Consider the following 19983-nt stretch of genomic DNA (forward strand, 5'->3'; position numbering starts at 1 on the left):
TTTTAAAAGAAAGGAGGTCTCCCACACATCTAAGCGATAGTGGCAAGTCGTTCCACAATTTGGCTGCCGTGAAACCAAAAGAACGGCCACCCATTCGCTTTCTCTGGAATTTGGGAACAACCGCCAAATAGGCGGAGGCGGACCGGAGAGCTCTAGCGGGGATGTACCATGTGAACATCTCCCGCAGGGGCAACGGTCCCGAATCATGTAGGGCCCGAAAAACCAAACAGAGCGCCTTAAATTCAATCCGTTGAAGGATAGGAAGCCAGTGTAAATCTCTGAGAGCTGCGGAGGAGGAATCAAAGCGGCGTCGGGAGAGTGCTAACTTAGCCGCAAAGTTCTGCACTCTTTGCAACTTACCTATCGCCGTGGCAGGTGCCCCCAGAAGTAGTGCATTGCAGTAATCCAGTCTGCTAAGGATAATGCTGCGCACTACTTCTGGTCTGGCATTGGCAGGGAGCAAAGGAAGAAAAAAACATATACATTCCCAGGCAAAATATAGCACTATTTGCAGTCTTACATGAATATTTGGTCACCCCAGCTCAACTGCCACAACAGTCGAGGTTCACAGTATTATGCAACGTTGTAATATTAGCCCTGATTTGCTGATGCATTCTTTCTCACAAATAATTGCCCTGAAAATGAGTTTAGGGAAAATGCTGATCCCTGCGCAAATAGGGACTTGTTCCGTGACTTGAATTCAGAGTTTTGCTATACTTATTGTGCCTTTGCTGTTTTCACTTGACAGTTTTTGCCAGTTTAAAACCTGGTGAAATTTATACAAAGAAAAAGCCTTGCTAAAGCCAAAAGTGTAAATTTTGGTGCCATTAATACCAAATGTGCATGTTTTGGCTCATTACCAGGTCCACAAACTCGGAATTAGGGGGTTTATCTCACTATGAAAAAATACAGAACTGAATCAAAAAAACAATTTTTATACAACAGTTTTGGCATTTTTCAAAAGGTAGTCTATCGTTCCTATTTTTTGTGCTTTCACCCTACTTCCAGTTTGTGATGCAACCCAGTGTGAAGCCCATGGGTAAGTAGCCAAAATTCCGAATTCCGCAAGGTGTCATATGTGTAGATCTCTTAAGGTTTTGTCAAAGAAACTAACTGTTGAAATAAAGAACAATTGAAAACAAGTAGGAAAAAAACAGCTATTTGTGGAAAATATGTTCATCTGTAACTTTTTGTCAGGATGGCCAATTCATAAAAGCAATGTACCATTATGTACCATGATGTTCACTAGACCCTTTTGGTTGTGGGGATATTTAGGGTTTGTAAATTCTCCAAGATCCTGAGGTACCCAGACGGAACAACTAAGCTGCACCGTACATTGGTTTTTAATTGTTTACGGAGGACAGACCAATTTATATGGTGAAATATGTAGAGTGAAAAATAAGTATCAACGCAACCTATTTCTTTTTTAAATAGGCACAAGATATGGAGTTTATGCGCAGTGGTTATTTGTACATCTCTGAATTTGTGGGTGCCCGTACGACCATGTGATTTAGAGGTCAATAGGAGCCTCACGAATCAACTCTCATTGACCCAGGTTTAATTTGTGTTTGTTGGGGGCACCAGGCCAAGTCACACAAGTGGGGTAGCATTTTTATCGGGACAAGTGAGGAAACGCTGGGTTGTAGGAATATTGTGGATTTCTGCTGATTCCGGAAGTTCACATTGCAGAAATGCAAGGTACATGTGCAATTTTAGGCAGGGTTTGAGGTTGGCATGGCTTTGGGCCCCATTAAGATGGGGGCAGACCTCAGTCCACCCGCCACCCTAGCGGTGCTGGGACCGGTTGACAGTGGTGCAGCGGTCCCGCACAGCCAATTTGGATGCGACCGCCACCCTGGTGGTCGCATCCCGCATCTCCACCATTGCGGCGGGTAAGCAGCACCCGCCGCACTGCCAAAGAGAAAAGGTTGTGCATTGCCATGCACAACATGACAGGCACTGCCAACTTGAGCATGGCAATGTAGGGGTGTACCATAGGTACCCCCAAGTGCAGCCCCCCACCAACTCCTGAGGCCCTCAATGGACCCCCACAGCAATTCCCGCCTGCCCTTCCATGGAGGCATCGCCGCCATGGAAAGGCCAGAACAGCCAGGCATTAAGTTTTACCCCTCCTCTATCCAACACTTTCCCTACTGTTGCTCCCACTGGAGTAGGAATAGTAGTTTTTGCCCCTTCGTTATCCAACACTTTCCCTACTGTTGCACTCACTGGAGTGGGAATCGTAATTGTTACCCCTCTGCAATCCAACACTTTCCCTACTGTTTAATTTAATTTTAAAGACTATTAAATATTTTAATGTTTTAATGTATAATATCATGTTTTTTATTAGATTTTATAAGTGTAAGTAAATATATATGTATTTATTTGTAAATTTGTATATATTTATAAAATTGTAAAATAAATTAAAATCTATATTTTGTTAATTGTTTTAAAGGCAATATATATATATTAAATGTCATGTATGTATGTTTAAATATTTTCTTATTAAATTAATTTCATTATCTTTATTAAAATGTATAATAAATCTAAATATTATTTTGTAAGTTATTTTATTATTTAATTATTTCATATATTTAACATACATTTTTATTTAAATAAAAAATCGATATTTTGTACATTATATTTTTTACATCAATATTTTTGTACTTACAATTTTATCTATAGGATGTCGATGTTTTTGACTTCGCTATTTGTTTATGGGGATATTTTGGGAATCGATATTCTTTTAGTGAACCGCCCCTAAAGCTTTAGGGGGAAAACGTCTGTCTGCATGCTATGATAAGGGGTATTTGAGCTTCTAAAAATGAAACACTAAGATGGTTATTAGGATGGCGGGCAGATCGCCATCCCAACCCGATTTACCCCCGTCATATTATAATGGCAGGTGTGTCACGGTGGACGCAAAGTGTGTCTGCCGCTTTTCCGATTGGTGGCCAGGCAGACTTGGACCTCAATATTGTGGTGGTGCCTAGCAGGCACCGCCATCAATATTAGGATGCTGAGTTTCACAGGTCTTTCCATGGCGTTGAAAGGCTGGAGGGGAATTGCTTTGGGGGCCCATTGCGGGCTCCCCGCTGCACTTTGGGGGTACCTATGGCATGGCAATGCGCAACAAGGCACCCGCCGCAATGTCAAATATGCGGAATGCGACCGTCAAGGTGGCGGTTGCATCCTAATTAGTGGTGCGGGACCGCCTCTCGTCTGGCATCAGGTCCCAGCACTGCAAGGATTGGGGGCAGACTAAATTCCGCCCGCCATCCTAATCAGCCCCTATGTCACCACCACATACAGCACTCAAAACACTTTCTGACAAAAGAAAACTAAGAAGTACTTCAGTGTAAGCGGGCACATTGTTTATAAATCTCAAAATCGACGCCAAGCCTGGTTATTTAACAATTGACAAGTGCAGCGAGTGGAATCTGTGGGAGACTCGAGAGAAAAAGAGGAAAAGACCTGTGGACTTGAATGAGCAAAGAGATAAATAGCATAGGGTACTGCTGCCAAATACTATTTAAATGAAAAGATAACTTGATTGGGAGGCTAATATGAAATGTGGCAGCATTGTCAATACTCTTACAGTCAAGGTAAAGTATATTTTCAGTGTCCAGTGTAAACAAAATCAGTCACCTACTTATTGCCTGTATAGTTTTAAGGACATTGCATTACAGAGAGGGCACGCTCTGGGTGACTCCAAAAACCTGCATCTCTAGCGCCAGAAGAAGTGCCAACGAAATGCTCACTGCCCCAGCCCTCAAAAACATGCTTTCTTCACCTGCAGTCTAGGACACATTGCACTACAGAGTGGGCACACTGTGGGGCACTTCAACAACCAGCATGCCTTGCACCAGAGGAGGTGCCACCGACACGCCCACCGCGTGCCCTAAAAACACGCCTACTTCTTCCAGAGCACGGGACATTGCACTACAGCGGGGGCATGCCCTGGGGTACTTAAAAAAACAGCATACCTAGCAACATAGGAGGTGCCAACAACACGCCCATCGCCCCAGCTCTCAAAAATGCGCCTGCTTATCCTGCAGTGCAGGACATGCCTGAGCCGAGGACGGGTGCATCTATGCACGTTGGAGCCTGGAGGAGACTGGGCTGAGCCACTCCAATAACGTTTATTTATTGACTGTGGCTGGTATTTGTCCTTCCAAAGTTTGAAATGTCGGTATTTACTTTTTGATTTTAATTGTACTTGTTTTGTGGAGACTTTTATTGTATTTATTTATCTTGTATTTTCTCGACGTTGAAATAGAGGGAAGTAGTGGATCCTCTTCTCATTCACGGGAGGCAAGATAGGCCCATGTAGCACCCTTGCTCCTCAGGTGCTTTCACTTTTCTGTTAAGGATATTACTGTAGAGCAGAGGTCTTCAAACTTTTGTAGGTTGAGCCCCCCCAGCCCCCCACCACCTGACAGAAATTTCTGAACTCGACCGCCACGCGCACATTCCGGGCATATTCAGCGAATAACATTCAATACAATAAGTTTTTATGGTTGTTGCATGAAGCAAACATTTCTCTACAAATAGTAATAGACGCCCTCACATCAATTACATTAAAAAGAAATTAAACAAAACGGTATTTACAAGAATTTGTTTAGGAATTATTCCAGTCCATCAGGGAAAAAACAGAACTGTCTCTATCAAGGGGCCCCTGGAAGGCTGGATTGTAGTGCATTTAGATGTCTCCTTTTGTACTTTAGGACGAAAACCTTAATGGGGCACGACATGCCCATACTTGTGTACAGGGGTGAGTGAGGCGACCATATGAATTTGGGTGCGCATGTTAGTGCAGACTGGGACGAATGAATGTATGGTTAGTGGTGGGCTTATTCGAGTGAGATTGCAGATTGAATAGTGAGGGGGACAGGTGAGTGAAGTGTCATGAGTGCAGGTTGAGTAGTGTGCTAGTGTGACCGCAGGGTGAGGTACAGGGTGAACAGCGCAAGTGCATTGTGAGCGCAGAGTGATCACTGTGAGTGGAGGGTAAGGGGGTGAACGGTGTGAAAACATGGTGATCAGTGTGAGTGTAAGGTGAGAAGGTGAGTGGGTGAATAGTGTGAGTGCATGGTGATCAGTGCGAGCGCATTGTGATCACTGTGAGTGTAGAGTGATCACTGTAAATGGAGGGTAAGTGGGTGAATGGTGTGAGTGCATCGGGGTCAGTGTGAGTGCTGGGTGAGAGTAAATGTGAAGGGCGAGAATGAGGAGTGAGTGGTCTGAATGCAGGTTATTGACGGCAGCGTAGGGTTTGAAATGTGTTAAACTATTGCTATTATGGCAGTAACCAGGGATCAGGGTGGAGCAAATAAATAATGTGCTGATCCCTCAACAAACTTCCAGTCTTATGATTAGGGTTGCCAGCTCATTATTTTGATGTCACAGATGGTATAAAAATAATCAGTCACCTAAAGATTTATTTTCAGCACTTGTCTGTGCATACTGTGAACAGCAAACATAAATAGAAAGAACTTTTGTTTTCTAGAGCTGCATGAATGATCCATGACTGATAATAAAAGGGAACAAATGTAGAAAAGTCACATTACAAATGAATCAACAAAAAGAAAGGGGCGCCAGGAGCTTCTTAACATTACAAATGAATACATACTTCTTATTTATAACCAATTTAGCAACTTGCAAGCTGTTTAACCCCTTCGCTGCTGGCCCGTTTCCGCCGCTGTGCGGTAAACAAACGAACAGGGTGGGGCTGTGACGAACCCCAGCCGTCATCAGCACACGAGCACCGCGGAGCGTGACGGCTGGGGTTCGTCACCAGCATGCAAGGGGTTAAACAACACATGGCTGACTGGTATTTTGTGTGCCTGTCTGTGTAATTTAAAAAAAAACTTTCAGGGACGTTTTAAGGATTTTGGGGCCTTTGGTCCAAATGTATTTTTGGGGCCCCTGTTCGGACCAGCTTTGATTTAATGATCCAGTCTCAGCTCTTTCATGCCTTCTTTGGTCAAATACTAAATGTGTGTACATTGGATATTCAGGGATAGTGATGTGTGTTTTCACTATGTAACACAACAACAGTTCACTAATATTACTGAAAATAATCTGTCACACTATTTCTCATATGTGAGGTATTGTATTGATCAAAAATAAACTTTTTATATGGATGTTGCATGACGCATAAACACATTTTGTCTGCAAAATGTCTGTAATAGACTTTTACACATAAAAAATGAATGATTGAAAAATGCTATTTAAAACATTGTGTTTAAAAAGGATTCAAGGTCATGAGGGCAAGACTGTAGAATAGAACAGCGGCGTCACTAGGGTTGGTGTCACCCAGTGTGGTAACTCAGGTGATGTGCTGTCCGCACTCCCCGCACCCCCCTAGTGACGCCACTGTTATTTTTATATACATCATTTTTGCCTCAGTCGAAGACAATTCTGATTTCAGTGACCTCTGACTGGAGCTGACTCAATACTAGCGGGAATTAAACCTGCAACTCACACACAGCTAGCTTATCACTTAACTCGTTTTACTATGTGGCCGCCAACTAAGAGACGTGACAAGAGTGGCACAAAACTGTCGAGATTACTCCAGATTAAGGGCGAAGCGAAAGAAAGGGACATAGAAGTGGGGCAAAGTGAATAAAGACGAGAAGAGAGCAGATAGGGAGCGAAAGAGAGACATCAGGGAAGAGAGGCTGCGATAAGAGCAGAGAGACATACAAGTATCTGTCAGGGAGTCACAGAGGGAAACATGGAGAGGTGGGGGGGGGTCAAAGTATGCCTGTACATGTCTGACCCCTGTCTGCACGGTTCCAGCCTGACCTTGAGGTCTTCCTGGCTCGCATCCTAGCCTACCCCGGTCACAGGCTAAGCCTTTACTATGAATCTGAATGTGTTTTTATTTTTTGATGTGACTACCACCTATTGTTTTATTTTACTTTTTCATCTATTTCGTTTGTATCTGTAACATGTAAATATGTAAATGTTCGTCATGCAACGCACATGCTTCTATTGTGAAGCACTCTGACACCTTTGAGTAAAGTCCGCACTATATAGAAATGTATTAAATAAATAAATGTGAAAGGGTGAGCCGTGGCCGCAGACACAGGGACACAGAGCTTGGGTCGCCTGGTATGGAGCTTGTCTCTACCGACGTGCGATGAGGTGAATGAACCGACAGCGGAAGACAAGTAAACACTGAGGCAATGCTGGTCCGCCCCCCCCCCCCCCCTTCCAGAGTTTGGCTCGCTTTGTGCATGGGTGTGTGTTTTTCATTGCGCCTCTGTTGGGTGTCTGCCTGTCAATTCACCCTGTATGGGGGCTCCGCAGCCAGAGTTTCCGCCTGACTGCTTTTCTGTCACCGTATTTCTAGGACCTTGGAAATGGAAGCAGATGTCCGTGACCCTGTCTGCATCTCTGTGACCCTCCACTACCTGTGTGTCTGTCTGCGAGTGTCTCTGTCTCCTAGTGTGGGCCTGTGGAACTGTCACTGTGTCCGCACCCCCCGCACCCTCATAGTGACGCCACTGGAATAGAGCTGGCTCTTTCAACCCCCCCCCCTCACACCCCCTTTGATAGGCTGGGGCCCATGCCGTAAACTTCTCTGCGAAGAGCTAACTCTCCCAGGAGGGGGTTAATTCATTGCGCTGAAATGCTTCAGCTGCAGTGGAAGGCAAGGGATCTCCTTTGCTAAAACAAAAGCGTGTCTGTTTGTTTTCTTTCGGTTTTAGCAGAGGAGACTCCTTGCCTGCCACTGCAGCTCGAGCATGTCACCTACAAATTAACCCCCTCCTGGGAGACTTAACAACACAAAAGATGCCATTGATCCTCCCTCCCCCTTTCAAATACCAGAGTCCTCCAAGAAGACAGGGAAAGCAGGGAACAAAGGTCAGCGTGAACAAAGGTCAGCGTGGAGTGTGCGCCCCCCCTGGGAAGGTGTCGCGCCCCCCCTAGGGGGGCGCGCCCCACAGATTGAAGAACACTGCTGTAGAGATAATTGATTGTTACTAATCCCAAATAATGGGCAAAAGGAAGGTGACCGAAGGGCGCAGGATTCTAGTAAAAACAAAAAGTCCCTAAGATCGGTGGGTGATAACTATGTAATAGACAGGATGACACCTTACTTGTTAAATGTAATGAAATTATTCACTCTTCTCCGTCAACGGTCCTCATTTGCCCCTGTCCATCCACATGTTACAGCAATGAGCGTATCCCATAAATGCAGGGGAGTGGAATTTAATAAAATATCTACTTGTCCATGGGATAGTTTGCTTCATAAATCTACTTGTCCTGTTACAAAATCCACTTTTCCTGTTGATGACATGTAGGGGTCTATTACAATGGTGGGCGGACTTTGTCTAGCAGATACCGCCACCATATTCAACCCTTTTCCGCCCGGTCGACGAGTCGACCGGTTGGAAAAGCGGCAGACAATCTTTCTGTCCGCCGCGGTACCCCCTCCATCATATGGCGGGGGAAATGGGAGGCAGGCGGGGATGATGTCGACATCATAATATACCCTGTAGTGTGGAAACAAATTATGGGAGCAATCTCATTATATAAGAGCTCTGATAATAGCCACTTTGAATATGCCAGAGCTCATACCCTAGTGAGGTTGAGTTCTAGCAATTCCCTTATTTTGCCACCTTTCTGCAGATCTACAAACTGAGGTTGGAGGTAGCGGTAAGCAATAGTTCCCCACGGTTAGAATGCCCTTTTGAGTCTATGCAAACCTAATAACTTGTATGTTTTATGAGTTTTCATCAGCTCATCTCTAATCTTTACTAATACAGAGAAAGGCTGGAAATTTACTCCTGACAAGGGCAGAAGTAAAACTTCTTCAAGGGTTGGGGGGAAAAAGTGATTGGTGGGAAATTGGACTTGTTACCGCTTGACACATTTTCGCATGAGCAAATCTACACATGAACATTTGCTAGTGCTAAAATGCAGTTCACAAATATTTTTTAGGAATATGATTTCCTATCCTACTTCTGTATATTCTTGTGAATTCATGAAAGCCATAAACCTGCACTAATGCAGGAAAATATACCATGGGCGCATTTTTGTGAATTTATTTAAAAATTGGGCCCCTATTTATGTCTGGCGTTCACCAAGCCCTTTTAAAAAAACTAAAATTCTTTCTCTCTCTATCTACTGACTGGCTTCACTGTGAGTGACAGCATTCTGCTCCTTCACAAGGAGCATTTCAGCACGCAAAGTACTGTTGTTCAGGGCAAGGAACGAACTACTTTGGCAATGTGTATTTTTGGAGACCAAAAATATATTTGCATTTGCCAATGTTTGCTATAATGATGAGGGCCCGGTAGCTCCCACAACAGTAAAGCTGTAAAAAGGCCATATCAAAACAAGACACATATTGACAAAACCAGAAAGCTGACCACCAATGTCCTACCTATTGGCTTTGCCAATGGTTGCTTATTTTCATGTTTTCTATAATTTTGTTGAAACTGGTTACACTGATTTTTTTATTATGAGCATTTCTGGGAAATAGTAGCAGGTATTAATACATTTTACTAAATGATGCTTCAAAGAAATGGTACCTAAAATTTCACAGCTGTTTAGCAAAACTTTTTTTCCAAGCTGCATTTTTTTAATGAACGTTTTATTTTGAAAGCAACAAATCCTCAATCTTGCTTTCAAGCTTTTGCATATATTTACATCTAATGCATCCTTGAATCATTATTTTAGTAGCTTTATATTGTTCAACTTTGCAAACGAGTACACATTTTTATACTGAAACCACTGTCAGTAGTGCAGCCTGAACTCACATTTTCTTAGAGCGCTCAAGCTAATTATAAAAGCTTTGTATTAATGAACCATTAATACAAATTTGAACAGCATTAACATATGAACACAAATATTAACTTAACTACAGACTATGCCCTTTCCTGATCCATATTGTGGTACTGTAATCCAGCAGCCAGGGTTTGTGCTTCAGGGAGTTGGGCCTACTTGTCTCAAAGACAAAATAAACATGAAAACTTGTTGTCCTTCACCCCAAACAAAATGTCCTGGGCGTCCTTCCCTGTAATGTTTTAGAGAGTAACAACTTCAGCTGCTACAAAAACCCTAACTAGAAGTACTAAGAAGACTGGTGCTGCTGTGTTGGAGCAGGTGAACGCAGTAGTTGAGTGTCATAATCACCAGTTGTGGCCCGTGGAGGGAGTTCCGTGGGGCGGAAAGGCAGGGCGGGGGAGGGGCAGGGTGGGGAGTAGTAAACACCGAAATATGGATCATTGGAGGTAAGTAAACAATTAAATTAATAAAACAAATTTTGTTGTGCGCCCTGCATCGTAAAATGCAATGCAGTGTGCGCTACGAAATTAGTTTTATTTATTTAATTGTTTACTTACCTCCAATCATCCATATTCCGGTGTTTACTACCCGCCACCCTGGCCCTTCCCCGCACCGCCTTTCCGCCCCACGGAACTCCCTACACGGGCCGCAACTGATAATCACTACTCATCAGATGGTGGTGATGAAGTAAACAATGAGGGGGGGAGGAGTGAGAAGTTTGCTGATAGGAGGGGTAGGAGTGAGAAGTGTGGTGATAACCATGGAGGGCTGTTGACGATTGAAAGTCCTTTGGACATAATTTGTGGGCCAGGAGAGGAAGTTTTCTCCCCAAAAAAGATGTTGAAATGCTGGAGAAGAAGAGAGAGAGGTATGGGGGTCATGCAAATGTGTGGGAAAAGGGCCCTCGAACTCTACATCTAAAGTACACTATCCCATAGTCCAACAGGAGCATAATTCCACAAAGCCTCCCATTTTAAAACCACCCGTACATAACCCAGTCGAAGCGCTGAGACACATAGGTAATTATTTCAGGAATCATGGGTCAGGCTATACAAGAATTGACCCCAATAGGTGAGTGTAGAGGGGGCTTGGGGGCTTCAACCAGAGAAGATATGCCCCCGTGCTCATTGGGTACTAAGGAGGGGGTTATGAAGGGATATATCTAGAAACCCAGGACACGCAAAACAAGCTGCTCCATACCTAAACAAGGTCCCATGGAATGTAGCCTGGGATAGAAAAATGGGTTATGGGCAGTTTATAGATGCCCATGAAATCTGTCTCTTTCCAGAGACATGGTGCATTGACCCTATTGATAGGAATGTGTTTACATCTTAATGCACTAATGCAGTACAGCCAGGTAGGTGGCAGGCCATCAGAGGCCTAGCAATATGGGTCAAGGTTTTGCTCCAATGTGCAATCAGCCTATATTTATGGATTCCCAGACATACGAGCAGTTAGTGGGAAGCTTCCTTCGGCTATGATCCTTAACATCTGTAATGTATACATTCAGGTGGAAGCCCTTGCTTCAGGATCTAGGGTAGTAAACATGTTAGAGAACACCCTCTCTGAGTTATCCGGAGATACCTTCACAATATTTGCTGGAGATTTTAATACTATCATGCAATCATTACTAGCAACCGTTCCCGATTTGACATCGGAATTCGACAGCCAATGGAAAGTTCCACAAATAGATTTCCCAATGTGAAGTGATTATTCAGAGCAGCGATAAGGGTTGGCACTGATGCTCAACTTCGATCTCCGACCAGCCAATGGAAGGAGCCCTTCAATAGATAGGGCAGCGTTACCTTTAGTAGACCAGGACATTTGAGCACAATCAACTACTTCCAAATTGATTTAAGCCTTTGGCCCATCTTAAAGTATATGGTAGTTTTGAAAAGAACAAACAGCGACCACATGCGCTGTCTCTGAAACTAGGCGGTAGCACGACAGTAAAGTCCTGATTAAGAATAATGGTACTTCAGGAAAAGCATGAAGTGCTCTATACACAGATTAGAGAATCAGTAGCTATTGAGAAAAGAGATGAGAAAATTGGTCCAAAAGAGGTGGCCTGCTATAAGAAATCATGTAGGGAAGGCAAGCTAAAGCATCTACTGGCAGCCAAATCCTAGTATGGGCTTGACTTGGTATGGTGTAGACCTTTATACAGTAGAGAATTGGAAAAGACTGAAAGAGAATGGGAGAGTTCTCTGTGGGAAAATCTTCATGGAGCACTGACAACTCAAGATAATAAATCCTTTGGGGAAATCAGCTGCAGTTTGCGCCAAAGGACCTAAGAAAGTGTTGGAGTATTGTGTGCAACCCCATGAATGCATCCCCCACTTTAGCAACTTATACTCAGGTAGTAATAATCAAGCCCGGGATAGTGTAGACCCTTTTTGCATTATGAATACAGTAACCAAAGTAAGTTAAGCAAATTAGAATTTGATCTAAAGAAAATCTAGTAGCAATCAATTATTGTCATTTGGCCCTAGCCCCAGGGCCTGACAAGATCCCAAGTATATATGGCTAACGTGAAAGTGTGGGGTCCAGACATTCTTCTTCTTTCCAACTCAATCCTGTCAGGTATGTAGTTTCCTTCCTCTTAGAAAAGTGCAGAGATAATATCAATCTTTAAAAAGGAGCATTGCAACAATCCTGCCAATTACAGGCCCATTAACCTAATAGATGCTGTTCAAAAGGTTTTCTAAAAACAAGTGTTTGCCCATTTCAAAGAGTGGATCCATGAACATGGTGTGCTATCCGTGTTCCAGGGGCCGCATTATACATGCAATGCATTTTCCTTCATTGCACTGGACACACCTTTCAAAGTCCCACAGCAAAGCCACAGACATCACTCCCTCCCAAGACCTCTGCAACAAGCTCGGCTCCTACTTTCACCTGAAAATCACAGCCCACTACGACAACTTCAGTGCGCAGACTCCAAAAAACACCTTTCCCTCCAGCAATGACAGCCGGCCCACCATCACCGCCTGGACCCTAGTCACCAGCGAAGATACCACCACCACCATGAAGAGCACCCACTCAGGACCCCGTGGACCCCTGCCCTCCGCACATCTTCCACATAGCCGCCGGTGCCATGGCACCCCAGCTACGAAGCACCATCAATGCTACCTTCGAATCCGGCACTTTCCCAGACGACTGGAAATGTGCAGAAGTCAAGCCCCTCCTCAAGAAGCCCTCTGCAGACCCAACGGACCTGAAGAACTACCAATCCATCTCTCTCCTTCCCTTCGCAGCCAAAGGCACCAAGATCGTCAACGCCCAGCTGACAAACTTCATTAAAGAGAACTCCATTATCGACCCCTCTCAATCTGGCTCCCACAGCAACCACAGAACCGAGACTGCCCTCCTCGCCGCCACAGATGACATCCGCACACTCCTTGTCTAAGACCACACCGAAGCCCTCATCCTACTCAACCTTTTCGCAGCCTTAAACACTGTCTCCCACCGCACCCTCTCAGCCAGGCTCCACAATGCAAGAATACAAAGCAGGTGGAAGAGCCTTCTCCTACATCACGGCCAAAGTCTGGAACGAGCTCCACATCAACATCAGACACTCCCCTCCTCTGCACACCTTCACGGAGAGCCTCAAGACCTGGCTCTTTGGCTGACTGGAGCTGCACCCCCCACCCACAACCTCCCCCCCCCCCACGCCTTGAGACCCTCACATGGGAGTAGCTTGCTTTATACTCCCTGATTGATTACATTTCTAGGAGTGCTGCACCAGCCCTGGAGATTTATAACTTAAAGGCTCTAGGTTTGGCTTTATATGGTTCCAAAATTGAGGATTTGTGAATGCTAAACTTTTAACAACAGCAGAAAATAAGTGTATTAGATCTCTCCTGGGACTGCCAGTGAATGGTCCAATAACTCCGCTAAGCTTAGTCTTGACACATAGACATATTTCCCAGAACAATGAGAGTAGGCTCCTGACTAATTGGTATCGACTGTGGACTACTGTAGCTTTAAGCCTGTGGGTGGGCTGAAAATGTGTTATGTCTCCCGCTTGAGTCCTCTAAATCCTGTGGCTGAACTCTGTAAGATTGCTATTGGGGAAGTTGGGTATGGAGAAATTCTGGGCTGAAGAAATGTACTCAATCTCTAAATTAGGGCTAAAAGAAATATAGTGGGAATATGTAACTTCACAAACTATAACCGATTACAGTGGTTCCTTGACATATAAATTTCTGGCTGTAAAACCGTTCCCATGTTATGAGTAAACAATAGATTACCGCCAAATCAAAGGAGAGAGAGAGGACTAGGTAAGCTAGTCCGGATCCCCAGGATTATATGTAGATATCAATAAGGACTTGCTAAGTAGTGAGAGGAAGACTCAATTAGGTACGTGTGCTACTAAACCATTTGGTTTGTTCATGAAGCCCTCACCCACCAACCTAGTTGGTGGCATGCTTCATCATCGGGCACACCACAGTGAGACCGAATGTGTCCCGGGTGTGCTTCAACGCCCGAAATACTGCGGAGCTGGTATGATTGTCGAGTGTGCGGTGTAATGAGTGAGTAAGCGAAGGTTTAAAAGCTATACAGTGGGTCCCAGTACCCGAGGGTAAATAGATAAACTTTAATCACTGGGCCCCTGTTAGCAACTAAAAGGCAGTCGGACGTGCTGGAGTGCGGATTATGACCTCCTGCGTCCTGTGTGGTCTACATGTTTCAGCCAGGCCTTTTGAAACTGGCTTTCCTCAGGACCATTGAGTATGTGAAAAAAGTGCAAGTAAATAATAAAATACTAAATTATAGTGATTGTGTTGTTTTTTTATAATAAATGTGTCGCACTCCCTAAGGTGCGTTATATGTTAGAGGGGGATTCCCTCTTGCTTTACAACACATAAAACATATAGGACATAGACAGACGTACAGGGTAGAGTCATATTAGCATAGTGTGCTGATTGCACAACATTTGCCGGCTGGTAAAGTGTGTGCTTGACTTATATGAGGGTAATGTGATGTCATGTCAATGACATAACTTGCGTGGGTTTTTATCATTTGAAACAATTGTTGTGGTGGTGGGCTAAACAGCTGATATTAGCAGGGTGGGGTACAGGTAAGTAAAGTACATTATCCTCACACAGGCTAGTGGTCTGTAAATAGAGTAAGGCTATGATACACAAGGGAGACTCATTACGAGATCCGAACATCCATTACACAAAAAAATTCATCCACTCTATATAATTAGTACTGGATCATTAAAAATCATTAAAATAGAAAATCTCAGGAAGAAAGAGCACAATATGAACAAGAGAGGTTGGCTGCTACTCTAAATATAAACAAATGGACACACTACAAGATGGCGGTCGTATAATCTAATCTAACCAACTAGCTAAAAACAAATATATTCCAGGTGGTAATAATGAACCAATTAACAAGGATATATAAACTGGAGACATGATGTGAGTTAATCAGTTCCAAGAAACTCGGAGGAGAGGAAGACGCCACGCAGTTCAGCTACCACCATCAAGTAAGTAGGACAAAGAGAGGGGGCTCTACTTAGAAAGAGAGCAGGCACAAACAAAATATAAGCTTCCTTATTCTTTTATCTATTTATTTTGTTTTTCTAGAGTTGTCAGCTAAATTTAAAAAAAAGCTTCAACTAAGAAATTGCCAATTCCAAAAAACTGGACAAAGAAGAGAGTGAATTAAACAGAAAGTAACTCCTTCTCTAACCAGTGAGGTAAGATTCTCAATATAAATATGAGATATTGTATCAAGCTAATGAGAATGACTTAGACTAATAACAGACACTGTCCCTTAGATAAAGCTGCAATAACGAAGAAGAAAAGGTAGCTCCCAGAGGCGTTCTTCCCACCATGCAAAGTAATATGGAAATAGGACCGGTAAGGACTGTGAATATCAGTATTATTGACTGATGTAGGGTAGAGTATAGAATTATAAAAGTATGTCTTTTTCCAAATAGGATTGAAGTGGGTCCATCCCATATAACCTGAGTGAAAACCCGAAAATACCAATATATAAGGTAAAAACCAGCACCATAGGTATTCTTATTAACGACTATGCAATATAGAACCAGTAATTAAACAAAAAGGTTTTTGTTCTAGTACAAACAAAGACAAGTGAAAAGAGCAGATAAAAACAGGCTCATAAAGACTGACACAACAGATCCGGGATATTAATTCACCTGGGTAAGTCAAAGAAAACTTGAGGGTGGGACTGTACAGTTAATAAATTAAATAGCCTCTGATGTTAATTAAGTAAACATCTAACATGTATCTACAGTATAAGACCATGGCATATGTCCGCCCACCAGACAGATTACTTAAATACTTAAATCTTTAACAATAATAAAAAGATGCAGAAAACCAAAGATGCATAAGAACGATAAAGTAAACCTTGGATTGTAAGGTGTGAGGGTTACCAAATATTAGGGCACAATCGAATATATGTAGTAATCTAAGTGCATTTGATGTTGTAATGGAATGGGACCTAATGAAATGTACTGTGATCTTTGTAGATGTGACAATACAGGGAACGAGTCCTGAAGAAGGTGCAAGACTAAAAGGGGCACCGAAACGCCGCGTCGACAGTTTGTTCCTATATTATTGTTTGATCAATAAATGTGATGTTTTAATATGTTGGTGTAGATAATGCCATAACAGCATTTTTTAATCTCATAACCCTTTTTAACATTGAGTGATATTTTTGCAAAAATTGAAAGTGTATTTCTTGTTGTTTCATATAACAGATTGGTGTTATTATGAATTTTAACTTTTATAAAATAAATGAATGACATTTTACAAAAACTTTTGTCCGTGTGCATGAAGTTTTCATAGTACTGTAGGGTCCCACAGACTTTTAGTTGTAAATTTGGTAACCCGTACAATACTGCAAATCCCTTTTCACTAATGAGAACGCCCCCTAAGGGATGTACATCACCTATGACTCATAAAATCCAGGAGAAGGAGTTCTGTATTTTATATGATTGTTGACCCAATCCTTTTCCTGTTAGAAAGGGTAGCTCCCTACTCACAACTTTCTAGATCTCTAAGCACTGTTTCCATATTCAACTAGCGTTTACCTTACAGATGACACTCCCCTTGAAGGTGCTCTGTGTGTACTATCATGGAGCTGTAAAGGGGGATCCATTCTGTCTTGTAATGTGCAGCATGAGGTGTACCTTTTTTGATACCTCCTCAGCATTCCCCCCCACATAAGTTTGAGTTTCAGGGACGGAATGGCTGTTAGGTGATTTCAGGTTGGAAGCTCCATAGTTGTGATACCATAGTGGGTTTCTTTCAAAGGAGCATGAGGACTAGTGTGAACAAGATGGTCCAATAGACCTCTTTTATGTGCAAACTTTAGTTTCTCATCCGTTACATAACTTGCATTTCTCATAGCATGTTGCACTGCTCACTAATGGTGAAATGAAAATTGGTTTCCAGAACAATATATCTAGAGAACAGTGATCGTTACCTTTTCTCAATGTTTTGTTGTATGTGCTTTTCTTCATCCAATAGGTACCAGTCCAATGCACCCAGGGAATGTGTAAGTCAGTAACCTGCATGAGTGAATAGACTCATTTCAAAGAGTGATCATTTATACAATGAGTATAGGATATTGTCCCAAAAATTGGGAGCATAAGGGACGCCTCGAGACCCGTCTTGGGCCTAGTTGGCTGAAACATAAAGCCTTGGACCTTTCGGCTAAGCAGCGGATCATCAACTTGTGTCCAGATAACATCCCTTTTGTTTTTTAACCTTACCCAAATTCACAGAAACCTAATAAAATTATGTTGGGATATTTGAAGTAGGGCTCTGCTCTGGGCACTCTGAAGGGCTGTGTATCGAGGAGCGGAGGCTTGCAGACTTAGGCTGAGAGGCGGCAATCACGTCAGTTATCATTCCAGGACCTAAAGGGTCCATCTGCTCTCCCTCCTATGAGGCACAGTTTACCTCATCATAGGAATCATTAAAACCTATCATTACAGACAGTGGAGTGTGAGTATTGATCACCCCACCAAGTGGAACGCTCTCACCCAAGTTTGGTAAGGGTAGAGCCCTTTATACTATGATCCTGATGAATGCCGCGGACCCAGTTGGGCCTAAAGGCAGAAACATGTTGATCTCACATACAGCGGTGGGGGGACACTAATATCCCCTCTGCACCGATCACTTTATTTTAAGCTACCATATGGATATCGACACTATAAAAATTTAGTAGACACCCATAATGGCCTTTTAATTCACTGTATATTTTTCTTTGGGCCCCCACTTAGTTTAGAAGTGCATCCCTGTCGTCAGGTGTATGCCCGCCCTCTATCAAACCAAGTTTTTAGAGGGCGAGGACTGGTCAATGATGAAGCATGACACCCGGTGGTGTGTCCTTCACTTTTTGTGAGATGCCAGCACTCACAAAATAACACTTCACTTACACTAGTAATATTCCTACTGGTAGCGGTTCATTGTGGTATATCACTCTGAAGGGCTACCTTTCAGCCCTGCCAGCTTTTCTCCGGTTGCCAGATCAGCCTTTACTTTTTAAATCCTCTTTGATGCAAAGATTTTCGAAGGAGTCAACCTGCTTTTTTTTTTACCCCTTCTCCTTTTCTTATGCCACAGTGGGACCTTAATTTGGTCCTTACTTTCTTGATGTGTGCACCATTTGAGCTTCTGCACAACTGCCCTCTATGGTTGATCACTATCAAAGCTGCATTTTTAGTGGTAATTACCACTGCCAGGAGGGTGAGCGAACTGCACATCACAGCCTCCTTACTTGATCGTCTTTTTGGACAAAGTGGTACTCCAAACTACGGCATCTTTTCTGCACAAGGTTGTAACACCCTTCCATCTGGGGCAGTCTGTTACTCTGCCCACGTTCTATGCATCTCCGCACCCGTCTAAAGAAGAGGACCGTCTCCACCATCTGGACCCAAAACGAGTGTTATCATTCTACCTTGATCACACTAAAGAGTTCTGGGTGGATGACCAACTCTTTATAGGATACGTGGAGCAAAGAAAGGAAGTGCTGTTTAAAAGAGGACCTTCTCATGTTAAATTATCTTCAGTATTGAAATATGTTACGCCTTGGCAAAGAAGCAGCCTCCTGAAGGCCTTAGGGCCCATTCCACCAGGGCAAAGGCAGCCACCACAGCCCTCAAGGATGGTATTCCTATTACTGATATCTGCCAAGCAGCCACATGGGCGTCTCTGCACACGTTCGCCAGACACTATTGCCTGGAATCTCAGGTTCATAGGGAGGGCCTGCTTGGCCACTCTGTCTTGATGGATTTCCTGGTTCAAAGCTTTTCCGCAGTCCTACCTCTGGGGAAGGTATAGCTTGGGTATCTGTTTAAAGGTAAGGAGTCTGCGGATAGATGTCTCTATCTGATGGACAAGTTACTTACCTTCGGTAACGCCTTGTCTGATATAGACATGATCTAGCCGCAGATTCCTTACCAACCCACCCATCCTCCCAGCAATTCGGTTCAGTTTTTAGTGTCACATGTATTCTGCTTTAGGGCCCTAGTTGTCTTTTTTAACACACCATGATCAGTCACTTCATGGCTCTGAGCTTCTGGCATGGAAAGTCGTGAAAAGTACTGACTGCAGTGTGCTGGAGTGGCAGTTATATTGACGACGCCGATGTCACAACAAACATGACACTGCGGACGTCGAGCAGAGTCGACCAATGCCACCTATTAGCGCGCTGGGGTACTACAATGGAAAAATCTTCCTGATCCAGCCTAACACCTGGAAGTTCAAAGGTAAGGAATCTCCGGCTACATCACGTCTCTACCAGATAAGGCATTACTGAAGGGAACTTGTCCAACACAAATTGCCCATCAAATGTTATCCTTTGGTGCAATGTTTGTGAAATCTTTGTTATTGTGCGGTCTCATTGATTGTTTAGCATTATTTGACTCCAGCTTAACTTAAGGAGTGATGAAAAGGTCCACAGGCACAGCTAGATGGATATGAAGAAGTATTCTAGCATTTATGTCCTACAGATCATGGGGCAAGCCTGCCCAAACAAAGGCAGTGGAATGAGAAAGCCCTACAATGAAATCTGGCAACATATGTCTAGACAGAATGATATTTGAGGGTATTTCTCAAAGCTTGAGACATTTAAGAATTCATATGTGTAGTAAAAAGGTTAATATACCCAGTCTGATTCTACCTAATATGT

The 19983-nt window shown here is 43.3% G+C and overlaps 1 protein-coding gene across 4 annotated transcripts in view; it reads left to right on the forward strand.

The window, feature by feature from the left end:
- The window catches only part of LOC147688704 (integrin beta-1-like), a 337537-nt gene that overhangs the window by 68021 nt on the left and 249533 nt on the right, over positions 1–19983 (forward strand). The window lies entirely within an intron of this gene.

Source organism: Lissotriton vulgaris, chromosome 10, assembly GCF_964263255.1.
Source record: "Lissotriton vulgaris chromosome 10, aLisVul1.2, whole genome shotgun sequence".
NCBI lineage: Eukaryota > Metazoa > Chordata > Amphibia > Caudata > Salamandridae > Lissotriton > Lissotriton vulgaris.